The sequence below is a fragment of the Salmo salar genome, chromosome ssa10 (genome assembly GCF_905237065.1).
Source record: "Salmo salar chromosome ssa10, Ssal_v3.1, whole genome shotgun sequence".
Taxonomy (NCBI): Eukaryota; Metazoa; Chordata; class Actinopteri; order Salmoniformes; family Salmonidae; genus Salmo; species Salmo salar.
This window is the reverse complement of record NC_059451.1, coordinates 43,950,219-43,974,082: the sequence shown is the minus strand read 5'-3', so window position 1 is coordinate 43,974,082 and position 23,864 is coordinate 43,950,219. Positions and strand designations below refer to the sequence as shown.

General features: G+C 42.3%; 1 protein-coding gene across 1 annotated transcript in view; it reads left to right on the top strand.

Moving 5' to 3' along the window:
- The first annotated feature begins 22,051 nt into the window (after positions 1–22,051).
- pde4ba (phosphodiesterase 4B, cAMP-specific a) overlaps positions 22,052–23,864 on the top strand; it is a 336,700-nt gene continuing 334,887 nt past the window's right edge. Inside the window, exon 1 of the mRNA XM_014123403.2 lies at positions 22,052–22,415. The gene's annotated coding sequence lies outside the window, so the exon portion shown is untranslated. The remainder of the gene's footprint in view (positions 22,416–23,864) is intronic.

The window sequence follows — 23,864 nt, the reverse complement described above, 5'->3', positions numbered from 1 at the left end:
CAGAGTACCCAGCCAGAAATAATCAGACACCCATTTTTCAAGCTAGCATATAATGTCACATAAACCCAAACCACAGCTAAATGCAGCACTAACCTTTGATGATCTTCATCAGATGACAACCCTAGGACATTATGTTATACAATACATGCATGTTTTGTTCAATCAAGTTCATATTTATATAAAAAACCAGCTTTTTACATTAGCATGTGACTAGCATGTGACTAGCATTCCCACCGAACACTGCCGGTGAATTTACTAAATTACTCACGATAAACGTTCACAAAAAGCATAACAATTATTTTAAGAATTATAGATACAGAACTCCTCTATGCACTCGATATGTCCGATTTTAAAATAGCTTTTCGGTGAAAGCACATTTTGCAATATTCTCAGTAGATAGCCCGGCATCACAGGGCTAGCTATTTAGACACCCAGCAAGTTTAGCACTCACCAAAGTCAGATTTACTATAAGAAAAATGTTATTACCTTTGCTGTTCTTCGTCAGAATGCACTCCCAGGACTTCTACTTCAATAACAAATGTTGGTTTGGTCCCAAATAATCCATTGTTATATCCAAATAGCGGCGTTTTGTTTGTGCGTTCAAGACACTATCCGAAAGGGTAAATAAGGGTGACGAGCATGGCGCATTTCGTGACAAAACATTTCTAAATATTCCATTACCGTACTTCGAAGCATGTCAACCGCTGTTTAAAATCCATTTTTATGCCATTTTTCTCGTAAAAAAGCGATAATATTCCGACCGGGAATCTGCGTTTAGATAAAAAGAGGAAAGAAAATAAAGCACGGGGTCGACTCGTGCACGCGCCTGAGTCTCAGAGTACTCTGATCGGCCACTTGCCAAACGCGATAATGTGTTTCAGCCAGAGGCTGCCTCGATATCATTCAGCTTTTTCCCGGGCTCTGAGAGCCTATGGGAGCCGTAGGAAGTGTCATGTTACAGCTAAGATCCTCAGTCTTCAATAAAAAGAGCCAAGATGAACAACAACTTGTCAGACAGGCCACTTCCTGTAAGGAATCTTCTCAGGTTTTTGCCTTCCATATGAGTTCTGTTATACTCACAGACACCATTCAAACAGTTTTAGAAACTTTAGGGTGTTTTCTATCCAAAGACAATAATTATATGCATATTCTAGTTACTGGGCAGGAGTAGTAACCAGATTAAATCGGGTACGTTTTTTTATCCGGCCGTGTCAATACTGCCCCCTAGCCCTAACAGGTTAACACTTGTTTGGTTACTACATGATTCCATATGTTATTTCATAGTTTTGATGTCTTCACTATTATTCTACAATGTAGAAAATAGTAAAAATAAAGAAAAACCCTTGAATGAGTAGGTGTGTCCAAACTTTTGTCTGGTACTGCACATCCTGACAAAATACACACTATGACTGGCCTGCTAACGTGCCTTTCTTGACCTTATAAACTATAGAGAAAAGACCCATTACTGATCCAAATGGTTGTCTAAAGTCTAGGCTAGATTACTATTATTTCAGAATGAAACCCATGCATTCAAAATGCAGGACATTTTAGTGGTTATGGAAATGACCCATTTATTGCATTTTATAGCCTGTAGCAACTGCAGATTGCCCTTTAACCATGTCTGCAAGATATATATGTATCGTTCAGGTGTTATTGTTTTCAATTGATAAGACTCTGGATTTCGTGGAGAGAGACTTGAGGGATTGAAAGAAAGCTCCTCTTAATCTTTATTCTGTAAATGTGCGTATTTCCATGCATATGTTAGCGGGTGAATACTTTCATTATTTTGTTTCTTAAGGTGGATCTGCTATGGTACGTTTGGCAGCCTTGCAGGGATACAGGGATACTGCAAAGTCACGATTTCCATCCCTATATTTAGACCCAGGGAGACGGAGAAGGAGATGTGGAATCTTTCCAAAAGCTCAACAAGACAAAGGTTGGTAGAAGTGGAGAGTTGCACACCAGAGGTATGTATTAGAACACAGCACTGCATGCTACTGTACTTGGATGCAATGTGGAACAGAGAGGTATAGTTAGACTACAAACTCCAGATTCCTGAAAGACTGAGGGGAAATCTCCCATTGAGAGCTGAAGTGTCAACAACATAATGCTGTTATTGTGTAATGCATGTATTATATATGTGAGATATAATCATATCCACCACATACAGAGATTCTACACACACACTAGCACACGCACTAACACACGCACACACTCATGCACACATGCACACACACACACGCACACACACACACACACACACACACACACACACACACACACACACACACACACACACACACACACACACACACACACACACACACACACACTCGTGGAAACGATGTGAGCTTGATGAGTCGTCTGGATGTCATGCTGCTAGGGCTGGTTGTTATGGCGAATAATCAGCCAGTTCAGTTGAGATCCAAGGCAATATTCTACGTTCGTTCAGGTCCCAATGATGTTGGGAGATGGCGGCCACTAGGGGCAATGGTGAGTAATATTACCATCAAGTAGGCTTGTGGTTTGCTAGGGCCTTGTGGATGGGGATGGCGGATCGGATGACGTAATCTGTGAGCTCCGGGTCCGGGGGTCGTGTGTTCAATACCAGTGCTAGGTCAAACCTTAAAGAGATTATCTTTGTATTCTTTCTAGACAGTATTTCTGAAATTAGTGTCCCCGAAAAGTGGTCTCCGAAAATGGTGTACTACATCACATACATTTATGTGCATATACAGTATGTGCACAACGTCATTGCTCTCTCTCTTGCTCTGCTCTGTGTGCATCTTGCTAGCTGTCATTCAAATGGCGAGGGGCTGAATCTCATTCGCTAGAACATGAATTGCTAGGGGGATGGTCCATGTGGGGGAAAATGTAGGGGAAATGGTTTAGCACAGGTTCCAGAAAAAGAGTTGCCTTCAAACTAGGGATTTCATGGCTAATTGAGTTAAGACAGTAATTATGCTCATAGATTATGCATATAATATATATATATATTATATATTATATATATATATATATATATATATATATATATATATATATATATATATATATATATATATATATATATATATATATATATTATGCATGTATCTACTCAATAAACTGGATGTAGTCTATCACAGTGCCATCCGTTTTGTCACCAAAGCCCCATATACTACCCAACACTGCAACCTGTACGCTCTCGTTGGCTGGCCCTCGCTTCATACTCGTCGCCAAACCCACTGGCTCCAGGTCATCTACAAGACCCTGCTAGGTAAAGTCCCCTCTTATCTCAGCTCACTGGTCACCGTAGCAGCACCCACCTGTAGCACGCGCTCCAGCAGGTATATCTCTCTAGTCACCCCCAAAGCCAATTCCTCCTTTGGTCGTCTCTCCTTCCAGTTCTCTGCTGCCAATGACTGGAACGAACTACAAAAATCTCTGAAACTGGAAACACTTATCTCCCTCACTAGCTTTAAGCACCAACTGTCAGAGCAGCTCACAGATCACTGCACCTGTACATAGCCCATCTATAATTTAGCCCAAACAACTACCTCTTCCCCTACTGTATTTATTTATTTATTTATTTTGCTCCTTTGCACCCCATTATTTCTATTTCTACTTTGCACTTTCTTCCACTGCAAATCTACCATTCCAGTGTTTTACTTGCTATATTGTATTTACTTTGTCACCGTGGCCTTTTTTGCCTTTACCTCCCTTATCTCACCTCATTTGCTCACATTGTATATAGACTTATTTTTCTACTGTATTATTGACTGTATGTTTGTTTTACTCCATGTGTAACTCTGTGTTGTTGTATGTGTCGAACTGCTTTGCTTTATCTTGGCCAGGTCGCAATTGTAAATGAGAACTTGTTCTCAACTTGCCTACCTGGTTAAATAAAGGTGAAATAAAAAATAAAAAATAAATGTATGAACTACACATTGACACATACAGCCCAAAGCGGAAGGTTTAAAAAAGAATAGTCGCAAAGTTCCCGGAGCATGTCTTTAACCCTTACCTTTACCATTTTGGAGAATAAACTTAGCCATGGAGTTGTTTCTGTTGTAACCCTATCCCAGCCCTTAACCCTTACCTTAAGGATTCGGAATTTATGCCCCCCCTGGACAAACGTTGAATACTGAAGTCAAACAATGTCAAGCCGTGATATCTTATTGGAATGATAGCGGCTGGATCATGTAGGCAGAGCCTCTCAGTACGCCTCGCTAGCACAAAGATGAGTAACATCAGATCTGACTCTGTGAATGTGTGTGTGTATGCCGAGATGCTAACTAGTGTGTGTTAACTACACAGCAACTGAAGACGAGTCTGAGTCTGAGTGTGTCTGTGTGTGTGCATGTGTGTATGTGTGTGTAGGTGTGTTTGTGTGCATGCATGTGTGCGTGTGTTCGTGTGTGTGTGCGTGCGTGTGTGTGTGCAGGTGTGTGTGTTTGTGCCTGTGATAGTATGAATTTGCATTTAGTGTTTGGGGTGCTAAGAGCCACACGCAGAGTGACTGTATGTGTATCCCATTCCCCGTGCCTAGAAGTGTGTGTTTTAGGACTGTGAATATGTATTGAGACTTATTAAGATAGGAGAGTGGGAAAGAAGAGCATCTCAGGCCACCATACTAAGGGAGCCAGCCAGAGGGAGAGACAAGCCTAATGGCTGCAGCGTTCTGATTAGATCTCTACTGCTGCATGGCACTGCATGGTGCTATTTAATTATGAACTAATCCTTGGCTAGGGATGCTATGCATTTAACCTGACAGTTGGCTAGTTTGATATAACACTTCTCTCTCTCTCTGTCTCTCTGTCTCTGTCTCTCTCTCTCTCTCTCTCTCTCTCTCTCTCTCTCTCTGTCTCTCTCTGTCTCTCTCGCTCTCTCTCTCTCTCTGTCTCTCTCTCTCTCTCTCTCTGTCTCTCTCTCACTCTCTCTCTCTCTCTCTCTCTCTCTCTCTCTCTCTGTCTCTCTGTCTCTCTCTCTCTCTCTGTCTCTCTCTCTCTGTCTCTCTCTCTCTGTCTCTGTCTCGCTCTGTCTCTGTCTCTCTCTCTCTCTGTCTCTCTCTCTCTCTCTCTGTCTCTCTCTCTCCAATGTGCTTTCTTGGCATGGGAAACATATGTTTACATTGACAAAGCAAGTGAAATAGATAATAAACAAAAATGAAATACAGCTCTCCTTCTCCTGACTCTCCTTCTCTCTCTTTCTCTGATAACATGACTGTGAATCTCTGATAGGCTGTGTGGTTGTGTTTAGCCTAGTTGTGTGTGTGAGATAAAGTTGTGTGTAACCTGGGGGTTGGGGGAAGAAAGACAAACAAGTACTACATCTACCATGCTACTACAGTACACATCTTGAAGGAGTAAAGACTGCAAAAACAAACTTGTATGTTGACAGGAAGGTTGTTGGTTTACCCTAACGGTATAAATCTGTACATGGACTCTCCCTCTCTCTCTCTCTCTCCCTCCCGCCCTTCTCTCTCTCTCTCCCTCTCCCTCTATTTTTGACAGGTATGTTGATGTTCAACTATAACCTAGCTGTGGAGCTAACAGATGGTGAATGTGTACAACTGGCAGAGGGAGGGAAGCTATGAAGAAATGATTACATGCAGGAGGAGGCATGAGAACTTCAGCAAACCTGATTAGCTGGACCTCATTGTCACTCTCTTGGTTAGGATGTATTGCTGTGATTATAATGAATATACTCCCCCAGGTGTTACAGTATATCCTTTGCAGATGATCCCAAATCATATCCCTGGGAAGTTTTTCCAAATCAATTCACAGAGCAATGTCCATAATTATCTGGAACAACAAGCGACCTAAAATGTAATTAGAAAAACTCCAACTGAAATGTGTCTGTAGCTAACTTTCAGTACTATCACTGGTCCACACAATTTAAGATAATTTCTGAGTTGATTGATCAACACCCAAACTCAACATGGTTGGATCTGGAATCCGAGGGTTGTTGGTTTCGGATCTCTGACAGACCTAACTTTTTGGGGGAAAATATCTCAAGATAAAAGCCTAAAGGAGAATTCTATTGTCACAAACACCATTAACTCATGGAATACTAGAAAAGCAGATTTTCATATGACAGTCTGTGTGTCAGTCATTATCAATCCCTTCTTTCCATCATGTATAGACAGTGGCTTGAGGAATTGGTACAAAGCTGGATTTACAACATTGAATGATTTGTTTTAATGATGGCTTCCGTAAGTCTTTCCTGAAATTGAAACAAGAATATGGTTTACCGCACTCACAATTTCACTGTTTCCTCCAGCTTTGAAGCTTTATCAATTCAATTTCCTTTTACAAGGAGGAATCTAGCCTTAATAAGATGAAAAAATGCATAGTCAATGCTAGCTCCTTAAAAAATAAGAAAATAAACACCATATACAGCAGTCTTTTTACAATAGGCAAGGTCAACAATGATAGTAGCAAACATGCATTGCAGCAAGACCTTGGGGTGTCACAACGTCGACTGAAGGTGGCGCCTCTCCTCATTCGAGCGGCGCTCGGCGGTCGTCGTCGCCGGCCTACTAGCTGCCACCGATCCTCTTTTCATTTTCTTTTGGTGAGGTCTGGTTTATGTGTGCACCTGTATTGTGTTAGATCGTTAGTGGGGGGGTTATTTAGTCTCTCTGTTTAGGTTTGGGGATTGTGGATTGTTTTTGTCTGGTTTGGTTAGGTTGGGGTTTAGGCATTCCCTCTGCATTTTTGTGTGTTAAGGCATACGGATTTTCTGGGCTGCGCCCCTACTCTGTTTTCGGGCTCTTACTGTTATTTGTATTTTCGCTCTGCCTTACATGTTGTTGGCAGTTTTGGACTGTTGCCTATTAAAACGTGTGTTCACGGACCTTGGTCTCCTGTGCCTGACTTCACCCCTCCTGCTGCTTTGAGTTCCTGACATGGGGTGACCATCGATAATTGTGAATGGTATTCTTACCAAGCAAATAAAATGTGTTGTTCCTATAAAACTATAAAATTATACATAAGTACAAACTACACCTGTTGTCAGAAGTAACTATGACCCTGCATGTTCTGGGGAATGTCACAAATGTAAGCCGCACAAAAGTACTTAGTATGTACATCTTATCTGGTACTGTTCCAAGATTTCTGGAAAGAGGTGGAAAGAGACATCTCAAATATTTTGGGGTCTCCAGTTGGTAACAGCCTCTCAAATGTGTTATGGGTCTACACTCAGCTAACCCTGCACTGTAATGTCCTAAAAGAAATCGTAGCTCTTATGTGTTACACTGCTAGAATAACAATTATTCAACCATGGATAGATGACAGAAATCCAAACAATTCCTTGTGGCTCAGAAACCTGGCGTGGTTGTTTCTTCTGTAAACACTGACTAATGTCCTCCAGGGTAAACTTGACAAGCTTTGGCATATCTGGAGCCCTGTAGTTCGGTTTATAGGAGATGAGTATGCGAATATACTGTTGAAGGGGATTGCCAACCCATAACCCACCAAGCATCTGGGTGTTGCTGTTTGTACCATTGGAATTCAATACTTATAATAACTTGTTTGGGCAAGGAGATTAGGGAGAGGGGTGGGAAATGGATATAAATATTTATCATGGAAGAACAATTGTCAATAAAGTAGAAAGACATTATTTTCTAATTCACCTATTTATCTTGTTTTATTCTTGGAAGGCATTGACATCGCTGTTTTAGTTATTTGTCCCCACAATGAAATTGGAGAGGGGACTGTGTATCTGTCTCCGTCTTCTTCTTTTTTCATATGTATGTATTTTGTGGATTCCTCTGTGTTATTGTTGGTTTTGTCTGTGTGGAAAATTGCAAATAAAAGATTTAAACTTCAGAGAACCTCCCTCATTAGCATGTGGTATTGTGGTGGATGGGGTTGAACAGGAGAGAGCCACTCAGGTGATGCTCTGTGTGTGTGTGTGTGTGTGTGGGGGGGGGTCGGGGTCTTTCTCTGTGTTTGTTTGTGTGTGTCTGTGTGTATGTGTCACAGACTACCAGATGGCTCTGCTTCCTAATCACAAGCGTGTTTCTTAAGCAGTAAATCCCCTGAACCCCCCTCCCTTCCCCTCCCTCTGTGTGTCTTAGCCCCCCATCCCTCGCCCCAAAATACACATAATATTAAACACACACCACAGGGCATCATATGAAGAAGGATCAACAGCAGGTTGGCATTTATTGGGATGACTACTGGAGGCAGTTCTGCAGGGTAGTCACTAGCTGGCACAGCCACAAAGTCATAACATTTTAAACCTAACCCTAATCTTAACCCTAATCTTAACCCCACTGCTAACCTTATGCCTAACCTTAACCTTAAATGAATATCTCACTCCAATGCATTTTAATAGAAAGTTAGTAAAAATAGATAAGATTTTGCTACCATGTCTATTTGTGTAAAAATCACTCTTAACTCCTTAGTTATATCCCAGTTTACCTATTTGGTTATGGTCTTGCCTACACCTAGCGACTGTTTTTTCAATTACATGAGCAAAAAATATTCAATTTTATGGAATGGCAATCCGGACAAAATTAAAAGGGCCTATTTTTATAATGAATATGAATTTGGAAGGCACAAATGATTAAATATTAAAGTATTAGACCTCTCCGAACTGGTTCTCTAGCAATTTAGCAAGAATGTCTCACCCCTCAAGAATGGCCTTTTTCCCTTTATTCAGATTACAACCTCTCACTTTTGGTTATTTGAAAACGAAATAATCTCCAAAATATCGCTATTGTTAAAACAAGCCAAGACTGTGCAACACTGTTGTGAAGGCAAAGGGTAGCAACTTTGAAGAATCTCAAATATAAAATATATTTTGATTTGTTGACTACATGATTCCATATGTGTTATTTCATAGTTATTTCATAGATTATTCTACAATGTAGAAAATAGAAAAAATTAAGAAAAACGCTTGAATGAGTAGGTGTGTCCAAACTTTTGACTAGTACTGTATATACCGAACAAAAATATAAATGCAATATGCAACAATTTCAAAGGTTTTACAGACTTACAGTTCATAAAATGAAAACAGTCAATTGAAATCAATTCATTAGGCCTAATCTATGGATTTCTCATGACTGGGAATACAGATATGCATATGTTGGTCACAGATACTTAGAAGAAAGTTAGCGATGTGGATCTGAAGTCAGTATCTGGTGTGACCATAATTTGCCTCATGCAGCACGACACATCTCCTTCACATAGTTGATAGGCTGTTGATTGTGGCCTGTGGAATGTTGTCCCACTCCTCTTCAAAGGCTGAACGAATTTGCTGAATATTGGTGGGAACTGAAACACTCTGTTGTACACGTCGATCCAGAGCATTCTAAACATGCTCAATGGGTGACATGAGGTGATAGGTGGCGGAGGAATGGCACGACAATAGGCCTCAGGATCTCGTCACGGTATCTCTGTGCATTCAAATTTCCATCTATAAAATGCAATTGTGTTCGTTGTCTATTCCATAACCCCACCACCACCATGGGGTACTCTGTTCACAACGTTGATATCAGCAAACCACTAGCCCACATAATACCATACACATCGTCTGCGGTTGTGAAGTACTGCCAAATTCTCTAAAACAACGTTGGAGGCGGCTTATGGTAGAGAAATGAACATTAAATTCTCTGGCAACAGCTCTGGTGGACATTCCTGCAGTCAGCATGTCAATTACATGCTTCCTCAAAATCTGTAACATTGTGTTGTGTGACAAAACTACACATTTTAGAGTGGCCTTTTATTATCCCCAGCACAAGGTGCACCTGGGTGCACAGTTTAATGGGCTTCTTGATATGCCACACCTGTCAGGTGGATGGATTATCTTGGCAAAGGAGAAATGCTCACTAACAACTAATTTGAGAGAAATAAGCTTTTTGTGCTCATGGAACATTTCCGGGTTATTTTATTTCAGCTCATGAAACATGGGACCAACACTTTACATGTTGTGTTTATTTTTTAGTTCAGTGTAGATGGAAGTTGTTAGTCATTTGTTATTTTTATTCGGTTGCCATTCTTTTCCCTTGCTTACTCGCTAGCCAACAACTGCTAACACAGTCACGTCAACTTTTGCAGCCAGAATAACATCAAAGTAGTTGCATTTGCGTTTGTTTAAGCTTTTTTTCCAGTGACATTCATTTGGATACATCCATAACAATGAGCTGATGATGCATGATTTTGCCCTGCATATAATTTTTTTTGCCTTCTCGTCAGGACATCTCATCAATACCTTTTCATGTTCAAAATTGTGCACTCTCCTCAAACAATATCATGGTATTCTTTCACTGTAATAGCTACTATAAATTGGCAGTGCAGTTAGATTAACAAGAATTTAAGCTTTCTGCCAATATCAGATATGTCTATGTCCTGGGAAATGTTCTTGTTACTTACAACCTCATGCTAATTGCATTAGCTAACGTTAACTCAACCGTCCCGTGGACGGGACACTGATCCCAAATAAGTTTTTAAGGAAGTCTCAAGGTTCTGCTCGCCTAAATTAGAACACTTCATAATAAGCTGTAGGCCATACTATTTACCAAGAGAGTTTTCATTTATTTACCACCACAAACCGATGAGGGCACTAAGACCACACTCAACGAGCTGTATAGTGCCATAAGAAAACAAGAAAATGTTAAGCTAGAGGCGACGCTCCTAGTGGCCAAGGATTTTAATGCAGGGAAACTGAAATCTGTTTTACCTCATTTCCATCAGCATACCACCTGTGCAACTAGAGGCGAAAAAACTCCACACACAGAAATGCATACAAAGCTCTCCCCTCGCCCTCCATTTGGCAAATCTGACCAGAACTCTAACCTCCTGATTCCTGCTTACAAGCAAAAACTCAAACAGTCAGTACCAGTGACCCGCTCAATATGAAAGTGGTCCGATGGAGTGGATGCAAAGCTACAGGACTGTTTCGTTAGTACAGACTGGAATATGTACCAGGATTAATTTGATGGCATTAAGGAGATTACCACATCAGTCACCGGCTTCCTTAATAAGTGCATTGACGATGTCATGCCCACAGTGGCCGTACGTACATATCCCAACCAAGCAAGCAACACTGAACCATGCATGAGAGCACCAGCTGTTCCGGAAAAACACTATGATCACGCTCTCCGTAGCCGATATAAGCCCTTTAAACAAGTTAACATTCACAAGGCTGCAGTGCCGGACAGATTACCAGAAAGCATACTCAGAGAAAGTGGTCCCGTGTGGCTCAGTTGGTAGAGCATGGTGTTTGCTATGCTAGGGTTGTGGGTTCGATTCCCACGGGGGACCAGTACGGAGAAAAAAAAATGTATGAAATGTATGCATTCACTACTGTAAGTCGCTCTGGATAAGAGCGTCTGCTAAATGACTAAAATGTAAAATGTAATGAAAGTGTCTTCACTGATATTTTTAACATCTCCCTGACCCAGTCTGTAAAACCTACATTTTTCGAGCAGACCACCATAGTCCCTGTGTCCAAGAATGCCAAGGTAACTTGTCTGAATGACTATCACCCCATAGGACTCACGTCTGTAGCCATGAAATGCTTTGAAAGCCTGGTTATGGCACACATCAACACCATCATCCCAGACACCCTGGGCCCACTCCAATTCACATACCACCCCAACAGATCCACAGAGGATGCAATCTATATTGCCCTTCACACTGCCCTATCCCACCTGGGCAAGAGGAACACCTATGTGAGAATGCTCTTCATTGACTACAGCTCAGCGTTCAACACCATAGTTCCCTCTGAGCACATCACTAAGCTAAGGACCCTGGGACTGAACACCTCCCTCTTCAACTGGATCCTGGACTTTCTGACGGGCCGCCCCAAGGTGGTGAGGGAAGGCAAAAACACATCCGCCACACGGACCCTCAACACGGTGGTAGGACTGATTACTGACGACGATGAGGCAGCCTATAGTTAGAAGGTCAGAGACCTGGCAATGTGGTGCCAAGATAACAACCTATCCCTCTATGTGAGCAAGATAAAGGAGCTGATCGAGGACTAAAATAAATGGAGGGGCGAGCATTACATCGATGGGGCTGTAGTGGAGCGTATCGAGAGCTTCAAGTTCCTTGATGTCCACATCACTAAGGAATGAACATGGTCCACACACACCCACACAGTTGTGAAGAGGGCACGACAGCGTCTCTTCCCCTTCAGGAGTCTGAAAAGATTTGGCATGGGCCCCTATCCTCAAAAACTTCTACAGCTGCACCATTGAAATCATCTTGACTGGCTTCATCACTGCTTGGTACGGCAACAGCAAGGCACCTGACCGCAAGGCACTACAGAGGGTGGTGAGTATGGCCCAGTACATCACTGGGGCCAAGCTCCCTTCCATTCAGGACCTCTTTACCAGGCGGTTATCAAATACTCCAGCTACCCAAGCCATAGACTGTTCTCTCTCCTACTGCATGGCAAGTGGTACCAGTGCACCAAGTCTGGAACCAACAGGACCCTGAGCAGCTTCTACTCCCAAGCCATAAGACTGCTAAGCAAGACTACTAAATAGCTAATCAAATGTCTACCCGGACCTGCATTGACCCTTTTTTGCACTAACTCTGCGCTGACTCTATTACACACACTAGACTCTACCCGCACACTCACACATACTTTCACTGACACTACAACACACACATACACACACACTACATACACCCACACCACAGGAGGTTGGTGGCACTTTAATTGGGGAGAACGCACTCGAGGTAACGAGCGCTCAACGTGAAAAAAAATCCTAAATAACTAAATAACTGATCAAAGAATGACAAAATCACTCGTGCTTAAAGTGTCTCTGCATTGCTCAGAGGACGCAGGGCAGACCATTCTTTGTTGTCAGTTCTATGAAATGGTGCCAATTTTGTACTGTCACTAAGTATGATCATATTTATTTTTACAGTTATAAGGAAGGTGAAATCTTATAGTAAGTCATTTACAGTTTGATTGCTGCTATATTTAGAAAACATTTCAGTCATTTCCAGCCCTATACTCCCACTTTTGCTGAATAGGAAAAAAATCATATATGATTTTTCATATTTTCATAATATTAACACTATGTACTTGAGCTTGTGTCCTAAAAAGTGGGTTCACCTCACGCACACACACACACACACACACACACACACACACACACACACACACACACACACACACACACACACACACACACACACACACACCAGTGCCGGCTCTACAGGGTGGCAAAGCAAGGCATGGACCCACACCAGATAGAATTTGTGCCCCCCCAGTTTTGTTTCCCCATAAACATAATAAATGCTATATGAATTACAATGACCGGTTTTGCAAATGTAGCGTTGTCAGGCCTGCCAGTTGCGCAGACCGGTACAGTGATATGCGGGTTTGTGCTCATGATCTGAGGAGGGGGAGGGAGGGTGGATGTAATAATGTCATATTTAGTCAAATCCAAAAATGCATTCTTATTGGATGTCATAAGGTACCACCTTCATTACCTTGTTTAGGAAGCTCATTGGATCCACCCAGGGCAGCTTGAAATTGACTGTTTTTTTTTCTCACAGAGAGGGTAAAAATGTTGCTCACTTTTCAAGATAGCTACAGCTAATAATAGGCTAGCTAGTAGCTACTGGCTTCGATAAGTTTTGATAGCGGCGAGCTAAAAAATGATAGCTGGCTAATTAGCGTGGATATCCGAAAATGACTAGACACTGCCAATAGCAAAAAAAATGGAGGACCACCATTTTGAGTGCGATGCTGAGCTCAGCGAGCCACTAGCACCTGATGACCAGTTGGATCTAACCAAAACTGAACCAGCGGAAGCAGAGTTAATGGATTCTTGCAAAATGAAATCACAACCACAGCCAGCAACAAGAAATGGACCCTACTCAGTGTTCCTCAAAGATACAGCGGGTCTTTGTCTGCAATGCTGACTGTGCTGTTGGCACTGAAGCATGGATTTGGATTAACATTTGGGACATCTGCAGCAATGTGTGAAAATTGCTTCGCCCCTCTGAAGAACGTATTCAGTGAACACGTTACATCAACGAAAAGCTTCTCCAGCTGGCAAGTACATTTCACCAGGAAGGAGTATGGAATCAGAAACTTCTCATGAGGCTCAACACAGCATGGAGGAGGCTGCAACTCGTCTAAATGGTAAGCTACAACCTTTATGGACCTTGCCACCATGCCAGAATGATTAATTCATTGGTTTTCCCTCATGTAAGCCTACTGGTTGTTTGGCAGATTTTTTTATGTAATGTATAGTTTAGGCCTTTGCTTTTTACTTCCATGCATCTACACTGAACAAAAATATAAATGCAACATGTAAGTGTTGGTCCCATGTTTCATGAGCTGAAATTAAATATCCCAGAAATGTTACATTTCTCTCAAATTTTGTGCGCTAATTTGTTTACATCCCTATTAGTGAGCATTTCTCCTTTGCCAAGATAATCCATCCACCTGACAGGTGTGGAATATCAAGAAGCTGACAACACAGCATGATCATTACACAGGTGCACCTTGTGCTGGGGACAATAAAATGCCACTCTAAAATGTGCAGTTTTGTCACACAACACAAAGCCACAGATGTATCAGGTTTTGAGGGAGTATGCATTTGGCATGCTGACAGCAGGAATATCCACCAGAGCTGTTGCCAGATAAAGTAATGTTTATTTCTCTACCATAAGCCGCCTCCAATGTTTTTTTAAAGAATTTGGCAGTACGTCCAACCGGCCTCACATCCGCAGACCACGTTTATGGTGCTGTGTGGGCTAGCAGTTTGCTGACATCAACGTTCTGACCAGAGTGCCCCATGGTGGTGGTGGGGTAATGGTATGGGCAGGCATAAGCTACGGACAACGATTGCATTTTATCGATTGTAATTTGAATGCACAGAGATACCGTGGCGAGATCCTGAGGCCCATTGTCGTGCCATTCATCCGCCGTAATCACCTCATGTTCAGCATGATAATGCATGGCCCCATGTTGCAAGGATCTGTACACAATTCCTGGAAGCTGAAAATGTCCCAGTTGTTCCATGACCTGCATACTCACCAGACATGTCACCCAATGAGCATGTTTAGGATGCTCCGGATCGACATGTACAACATTGTTTTCCGGGTCCCGCCAATATCCAGCAACTTTGCACAGCCAATGAAGAGGAGTGGGACAACATTACACAAGCCACAATCAACAGCCTGATCAACTCAATGCGAAGGAGATTTGTCCCGCTTCATTAGGCAAATGGTGCAAATGGTGGTCAAACCAGATACTGACTGGTTTTCTGATCCACGCCCCTACGTTATTATTTATTTATTAAAAAGATCCATATCTGTATTTCCAGTCATGAAATCCATAGATTAGGGCCTATGCATTTATTTCAATTGACTGCTTTCCTTTTATGAACTAACTCAGTAAAATCTTTGAAATTGTTGCATGTTGTTCAGTTTATTAGATGCATCTGTGCTTCTTAATGTCATTGCTTGCTTTTGCAGGTCTAATTGCTATTGATAGATATACAGCTTTGCGTTATTTGACGGGTATAGGGACAATGACCAATGCAGCCTATTTGATGGGTATAGGGATAATGACAAATGTAGCCAATTGGTTGTGCTCTGAGATGATGCTACTGTAAAAGTTATGCAATGCTATGAAAATGTTATTCTTTGAATGGGCATTCAATCTTATTCGCAACAGATTCTAATTGGCTACTGTCATGTAGGAAATTTCACATCACCTATGACTATAGAATATGCACTCAGTTTGATTTAGTTTGCTCTTTATTTATTTTTTCTCCCCAATTTCATGGTATCCAATTGGTAGTACAGTCTTGTCTCATCACTGCAACTCCCGTACGGACTCGGGAGGCGAAGGTCGAGAGCCGTGCATCCTCCAAAACATAACCCAACCAATGCTTCTTGACACAATGCCCGCTTAACCCGGAAGCCAGCAACATCAATGTGTTGGAGGAAACACTGTACACCTGGCGACCGTATCAGCATGCATGTGCCCGGCCCAGTCGCTAGAGCACGGTGGGACAAGGATATCCCTGCCGGCCCAACCCTCCCCTAACCCGGATGATGCTGGGCCAATAGTGCGCCTCCCCATGGGTCTCCCGGTTGCGGCTGGCTGCGACAAAGCCTGGACCAGGATCTCTAGTGGCACAGCTAGCACTGCGATGCAGTGCCTTAGACCACTGTGCAACTCTGGAGGCCTAGTTTGCTATTCTGAAACTCTCCCAGTCCCTCACAGAAAATATTGCACACCTGGAGAAGTGGCGGCTTGGTTACGGTCATTGAGTAGTGTCACAAAATCGACAGAAATGTAGCCTATATTTCTAATTATTGAAGTTTAAGTTTAGTTTAAATTTAAGCTATGAAACCTTTGGATACAAATGTCATAGTGGAGGTATATCTTTCTTGTGTTATTATATAAAGCAACAGTAGGTGATGTGTACGGCTACATTTCAGATATATTTGTGTACATTTGAACAGTAATAGGACCAATCTACATTACCTTGTGTTATTAGGGCTCTAAGCAATACTAGTTGTTCTCCCCCATGGATTTAAAATGTCCCCTCAGGCATGTCATCCTGGAGTCGGGCCTGACACACACGCACACACACACGCACAAACACACAAACAAACAGAGGCCCTCTGTCCGGCTGCGTCACAGTGGTCTGGCTGTCTCTGTCTCTGTCTCGTCACAAGGCTGTCATCTGTCATTTCAGAGTAAGCCGTCAGTCTCTGGGGTGGACCGGTTCTGCTCAGTCATCTCTGGCACACAGAAATACTGTGTGTGTGTGACGACACACTTCCAATACTTAACAATATATTCATCTGTGAAACAACAACATAAATAAATATTTAGCTCTTTCTGTATTAATGTACTGTAAAGATATTTACTAAATCCATCTTCAAAATCCATATGGATTTATGAAGTTTCCCAGAAATGTAATTTACAGTGATTTGACATTTTCTGTCTTATATAGATACAGTAGATCCTATAAAGTCCCTTATTTATAGCTGCTTCATACATGTATGACGTGACTAGAAGATTTGGCTGCAGGCAGAACATACAGTATACAGTATGGACCAGGCTAGTGTAACATGCAATATTCTATATTTGCATTTGCTCTTCACCATCATGCTTGGACTAAGGCTAAAGCCTCAAGCTAATGATTGATCAAAAGAGATACCAAGTTACCCTGACATGATGCTTACCAGTCAACTCATCCTTAGGCAAAGACTCTAAGCAAAAACAGCTAGACTAAAACATGATGTTGATTATGCAACTGATGCACCATAGCTTACTGCTGTGGGTGTTTTCAGTTAGTCCCCAAGTGCAGTCCTCTCTGTGTGCGGAGACAACACAATCTCACACTCAATTCGTGCAAATATGTACAAAAAGTATTTCAGCAGATTCTCAGAGTTTTTGTGTGGCTTTATTCGTGTAAAAAGACATACATTTTGTGCGACTTAATTCGTAGGAATATTCACATTTTTGTGCAACTTCATTAATAGCAAAAATACATTTTTGGGGGGCAAACTTTTGAACAATCTTTTGAAAGTTATTAGAGCAGTGCATGATGGGCAACGGTGTCCTACACTGACTTTTTTGTGTCCCACATGTATCGACATAAAAAAACAAACGTGTTAACAACCCAATATTGTTTATCAACCAAGTTGTCACCAAAATAATTATATAATAGTAGCCTTACCTTGTTCTTTTTTTTTATTAATGCCAATACTGTTTTCTATGTGTGTTTTCACTTAATACTTTGGGATACTAGTGCACTTGTAGTCATAAAGGCCCTTTTTTTGTTTAGGCAACAGTAGGCCTACACAATTTTCTTTACAATGCATTTCATATTTTGTGGAGCCTACAGTACATTACAAAATGTTCTTCATAATGCATTTAACACAAGACTTCACTTTTCATGTACCATACACCATTTCTTTCGTAATGGATTTTATACAAGGCTATGTCGAATTTTATGAGGGTTGCCAGACTGGAGAAAAAATACATTTATTTTTGTTGTATCGATGAAGGTATTTGATTGGGGAATGGGGATACATTTTTATGATGGGAAATTATTATCAACTTAAAACGTTTTTTGTTGTTGTTTTTTTTACAACCGATGGAGTATAAGATGTTAGGAATAGTGGCATAGGAGAGTATGAAATGAATGAAATACCTCATACCTCATATATTCAATGTCAGCAGCAATTTCAAGTGAGAAAACCCATTCGGCTATGGGTTTCACAGCCCTATAATAATGATACAAGTTACTGTATATCACCTTAAAATGGGTTTATTTACAACCTCTGGGGTATAACATGTTGGGCAAAGTGGTATAGGAGACTCTGGCATATAACCCGTAACTTTAGTTCAGTCTTCGCCAATGAGAACCAAGAGGAGCTTTGCCCTTCATCACTGGGAAAGGCCTCGATTCTAGGCCATAGAAAATCCTACATCATAAATAAGAACAGGATGGATCAACAGTGATTCGTATTACTGGTTTCCTAAAAAAAAGGATAGTTGTGTTTTGTTGCTTAAAACTAAAATGACTTGCCTACCCATATGATGTGGATCACTGTCAGTGTAACGGCCGTCGTAGGAAGTGGACCAAAATGCAGCGGGTACGTGAATGCTCATCTTTATTTTATGACACACACTATACAAAAACAACAAAACGAAAAAACGAACGACAGCTAAACACTAATGCAGGCTAAACATAGCAGTGCACAAACAACCTCCCACAATACCCATAACAAACACCCCCCTATATATAGGACCTTCAATCAGAGGCAACGAGAAACAGCTGCCTCCAATTGAAGGCCCAATCCCAATTAACTAAACATAGAACTAAACACCCTAGATCAGACATAGAAATACACTAACATAGAACATAGACCAAAACCCCGGAAACTCTAAACAAACACCCCTCTACATAAACACACACCCCGAACCACATAAAACAAATAGCCCCCTGCCACGTCCTGACCAAACTACAATAATAACAAATGACCCCTTTACTGGTCAGAACGTGACAGTACCCCCCCCCAAAGGTGCAGACCCCGGACGCACCTCACACAAAACACAAAAATCCCCCCCCCCAATTTTAGTTTTTTTGTTTTAAATAATCCCAACTAAAGGGAGGGAAGGGAGGGTGGCCACCCCCCCCTCCCCAACCCACCTACTGTGGAAGTGGCTCAGGCTCTGGCCTTATTCCCACACCTAACCTGTCCACCCCCACTGAATGCCTCTGGCTGAAGCGCATCGCTGTAGACCTCGGGCTGAATCACTTCGCTGTAGACCTCGGGCAGAAGGGCGATTCTGGGAGCTCCGGACTGTAGGCCGTCTCACTCGGTTCCATACTGCAGGCCGTCTCACTCGGTTCCGGACTGTAGGCCATCTGTAGACGGGGCACTGTCGCCGGACACTCTGGACGGGGTACTGTTGCTGGAAGCTCTGGACGGGGTACTGTCGTCGGAAGCTCTGGACGGGGTACTGTCGTCGGAAGCTCTGGACGGGGTACTGTCGTCGGAAGCTCTGGACAGGGACTGCGCACTGAAAGCCTGGTGCGTGGGGCTGGTAGTGGAGGTACCAGACTGGAGACACGCACCCCAAGGCTTGTGCAAGGAGTAGGAACAGGACGAGTTGGACTGGGCTGACGCACTGGAAGCCTGGTGCGTGGTGCTTGCTTTGGATGTGCCAGACTGGAAACACGCACCTCAGGGCTAGTGCGAGGAGCGGGAACAGGATACACTGGGCCGTGAAGGCGCACTGCCGGACTCGAGCACAGTACTGGCACCACCCTTACTGGCTGGATGCCCGCTTCCCCCTGGAAAATGCGGGGCGCTGGCACCTCGCCCACCGACTTGTGAATGCTCGGCCTCGATGCCGTGCGTATCACCCCATAGCACGGGACCTGACCAATAACAGGCTGCTTCCAATAAGCACGGAGAGTTGGCTTGGGGCTAAACCCTGGCCCAGCCAAAATACCCGTGTGCCCCCCCCCAAAAAAAATATTGGGGCTGCCTCTCAGGCTTAAATGCCAACCGTGTACCCCTGTAACAGTCCCGGTCCATTCCAGCCTTCCTCCATGGTCCCTTTCCGGCTAATATCTCCTCCCAAGTCCATGACTCAAAATCATTCCTTTTTGGCTCCTTACTCCGCTGCTTGGTCCGTTGTTGGTGGGAGGTTCTGTAATGGCCGTCGTAGGAAGTGGACCAAAATGCAGCGGTACGTGAATGCTCATCTTTATTTTATGACACACACTATACAAAACAACAAAACGAAACCACGAATGACAGCTGAACAGTAATGCAGGCTAAACATAACAGTGCACAAACAACCTCCCACAATACCCATAACAAACACACCCCTATATGTAGGACTTTCAATCAGAGGCAACGAGAAACAGCTGCCTCCAATTGAAGGCCCAATCCCAATGAACCTCTATGGGCGATTTTTCTCGTAAAAAAGCGATAATATTCCGACCGGGAGTCGTTGTTTTCGTTCAAAGAGAGAGAAAGTAAACATGGTGTCGGCTCGTGCACGCGCCTCCAGTCTCATTGTCCTCAGATCGACCACTATCCAAATGCGCCACTGTTTTTCAGCCATGGCCTGCAAAGTCACCATTCATCGTTCTGGCGCCTTCTGAGAGCCTATCGGAGCGTTAGAAAATGTCACGTTATGCCAGAGATCCCCTGTTTTGGTTAGAGATGATCAAGAAGGCCAAGAAATAGTCAGAGAGAGCACTTCCTGTTTGGAATCTTCTCAGGTTTTGGCCTGCCAAATGAGTTCTGTTATACTCACAGACACCATTCAAACAGTTTTAGAAACTTTAGGGTGTTTTCTATCCAAATCAAACAATTATATGCATATTCTAGTTACTGGGCAGGAGTAGTAACCAGATTAAATCGGGTACGTTTTTTTATCCGGCCGTGCAAATACTGCCCCCTATCCCCAACAGATTAACTAAACATAGAACTAAACACCCTAGATCAGACATAGAAATACACTAACATAGAACATAGACCAAAACCCCGGAAACTCTAAACAAACACCCCTCTACACTCTACATAAACACACACCCCGAACCACATAAAACAAATACCCCCTGCCACGTCCTGACCAAACTACAATAACAAATGACCCCTTTACTGGTCAGAACGTGACAGTCAGGTTATTAGATGTATAAGCTTAAGTACCAAAATAACACCATGGTTGTAATAACACTTTAAACAGGTAGTTTGTAAATGTGTAGAATGTGTTTGTTTTCGGTCCACACTGGTAAATTAACTTATGTAAATTAGACAGTCACATAGGATATTCTTCTGAATAACTGGTCAGGACATAGCACATTCCATTCAGCTTCAGGCAACTTTGATGTAAGGCTTGATCACGTGTAGTGACTACTTCTAACCATTGTTGCATATCCATTGTTCACTAGATATATCAATTTAAATACACCCAACATAATGCTGAAAAACAAAATGCTAGACGAACACATAGCTAGAAGTGAGCTGGACATGATCCCAATGCTGCCACCAGTGTAGCGGAATAAAGTGAAAGCTGCAACAGGGACTCTAACCAGGGCTCATACATGGCAAAGTGTGCTCCAACAGCCATTGCCATGAAAGCATAGTAGGCCTCTGGGCAGAATCAGTAGGCCTACAATGTAACTAACCATGGTGTGGCTCAGGTATGCACACACCAACACACACAAATACACGTGTGGAAAGGGGAGTGGAGAGAAGCAACTAGATAGAAAATACCATCAGTTGTCAGCTTCAGCAGCATATAAAAAGTGACGATCTATCCATCCCTCACAATTTTCTATGTATGGGCTATTCAATTAACATTTCTGTAAAAATGTAAGGATAGGCTACAGACAAAGTCGTTTGCATGTCACACTGGAGAGCGTAGACGTAGTACCAAGCGCTATGGAGTAGCTTCGGCGCGCTATATTGGTCCAGAATACTCTCCTCGTGTGGTGAGGGAAGGAATGCCGACTTGCGAGAGATTTTTTAAGAAAGCTCTTCGGAAACTATCTTCCTCCATTTTTATTAAGAACGTTGTGAATGATACATTCTTGAAATAATTTGAACCTCCGAATTGGCTATACATTCTTGAAATAGTTTGAACCTCCTAATAGGCTAGCACCGCGTGATTGTCTAGTGACAGAGAAGTGAGTCCATCAAGGAAGTGCTGTTTTTATTTGGGTAACGAATGACAGGATACCAGATGGCTCGGGAACAGGCTTTTTAGCTCAACCGCACGAGGTTGGCTCGAGGTCGCAATAACGGAACGGAGGATACACAACAACGCGCACTGAAACCGTTTTGGTAACTGAAGAAACTCGACTTTTGATTAATTCACATTTTACCGAAAATTCTGCTTTAGCAAGAGCCATTTGTCACCCTTCTACGAGAATAGAAAGTGGACTCGCTTTTTAGGTAAGGTGCACCCGAGCGCTCAAACGATAAACGATGCTGTTGCTATAGTTTTGTCTAATGTTGTGTTGTGTTCTTTTGTTAGGCAATTTGCAGATACCACTAATTAATAATAATATTTGTACAACACCTAAATATGTTTCAGCTAGTTCACTAAACGGTGTTCTGGGATTTCCCTGTAGCGAAATCCAATGGTCTATCTATCATGATTAATGTCTTATTTATGATGGGTGCTGCCTAGGCTATAGCCTATTGGTAGGCAATTGGATTGAGTAACTAATGATAGGCTACTTTTTGTAATTTTTAAAGTCTGTGACGATTTTATAGATAAAAAAAACGAAAATAAATTCATAGGCCTAATTGTTTCTTTTGTAATTATCGAAGATCATTTTGAACGGGTGGCCCAGACTCAGACCCTGACTACAATTAGACAATGTACAGGCTAGCAATTTAACGTTACATTTCAAGACGTTACATTGTTTCTTTCTTGGTTCATGTTAACCAACCTGACTTACTTGGCTTCAACTGACAGAAAATGTACACATAACTGACACCACTGAAGTGATAATGAAATCACAATAGTTGTACAGGTGCACTCCCTGTCTCTCTGGACTAGTGTTCTAATGGGATTTTAGGACTCCCTCTGACACACTATCAAATCAACATAAAACAAAAATGTATTTGTCACATGCTTTGTAAACAACAGTGAAATGCTTACTTTCGGGTCATTTTTCAACAATTTGTTGAACATAAAAATCAAAAACTATTTACATATAGAAATAGTGACATCAGGAATTTGATATTCTCCTGGGTCTGTCTGGATAAGGACAGGTATGAGAGTGACACTGATATGGAATGGACTGCATTGGGATCATATTCAGCCTAGACTCTAGAAGATGATCTTTCTGTTTGCTCAGAGCATTATCTCCAAAGGGGCTCAACCTTTCTGAAGCCAGCTGAGCTTTAAATCCAGGGCCAACCTCCTGAGTTGAAAATGAGAAACATGGTCACAATTTACTTGAAGTTTCACAGATACCATGTAGCCAAATGTAATGTCAATGTTTTTGTTATTACGTGGTAATATACTAGCAAGTAGTTATAGACAGAAGTTGGTCAGTTTGCTTCCCTTAAACTTCAACCATTCATTGCTATATTTTCTTAATATATACTTAACAAAGTTACAGAGTAACTACATATTATAAAGGGAACTGAAGCTTCCTGTGTTCAATAGAGGATGCAGGACATGCTTTGCATCTCCCTTTGCCTTTGTGTTAAGTTGACAGTGCCGGTGGTGCCAGTGAGAGAGTGGGTCTCTGGACTGTACTTCTGAATCAGGAGGGGACACTGGCTTGTGAATGAACCCTCCCTGAGCAAACAACCCTGCCTGCCGTGGTCCTTCCTCTTCTCCTCTCTCATCTCACTGTCCATCTCTCTCATTCTCCAGTTCAGTAC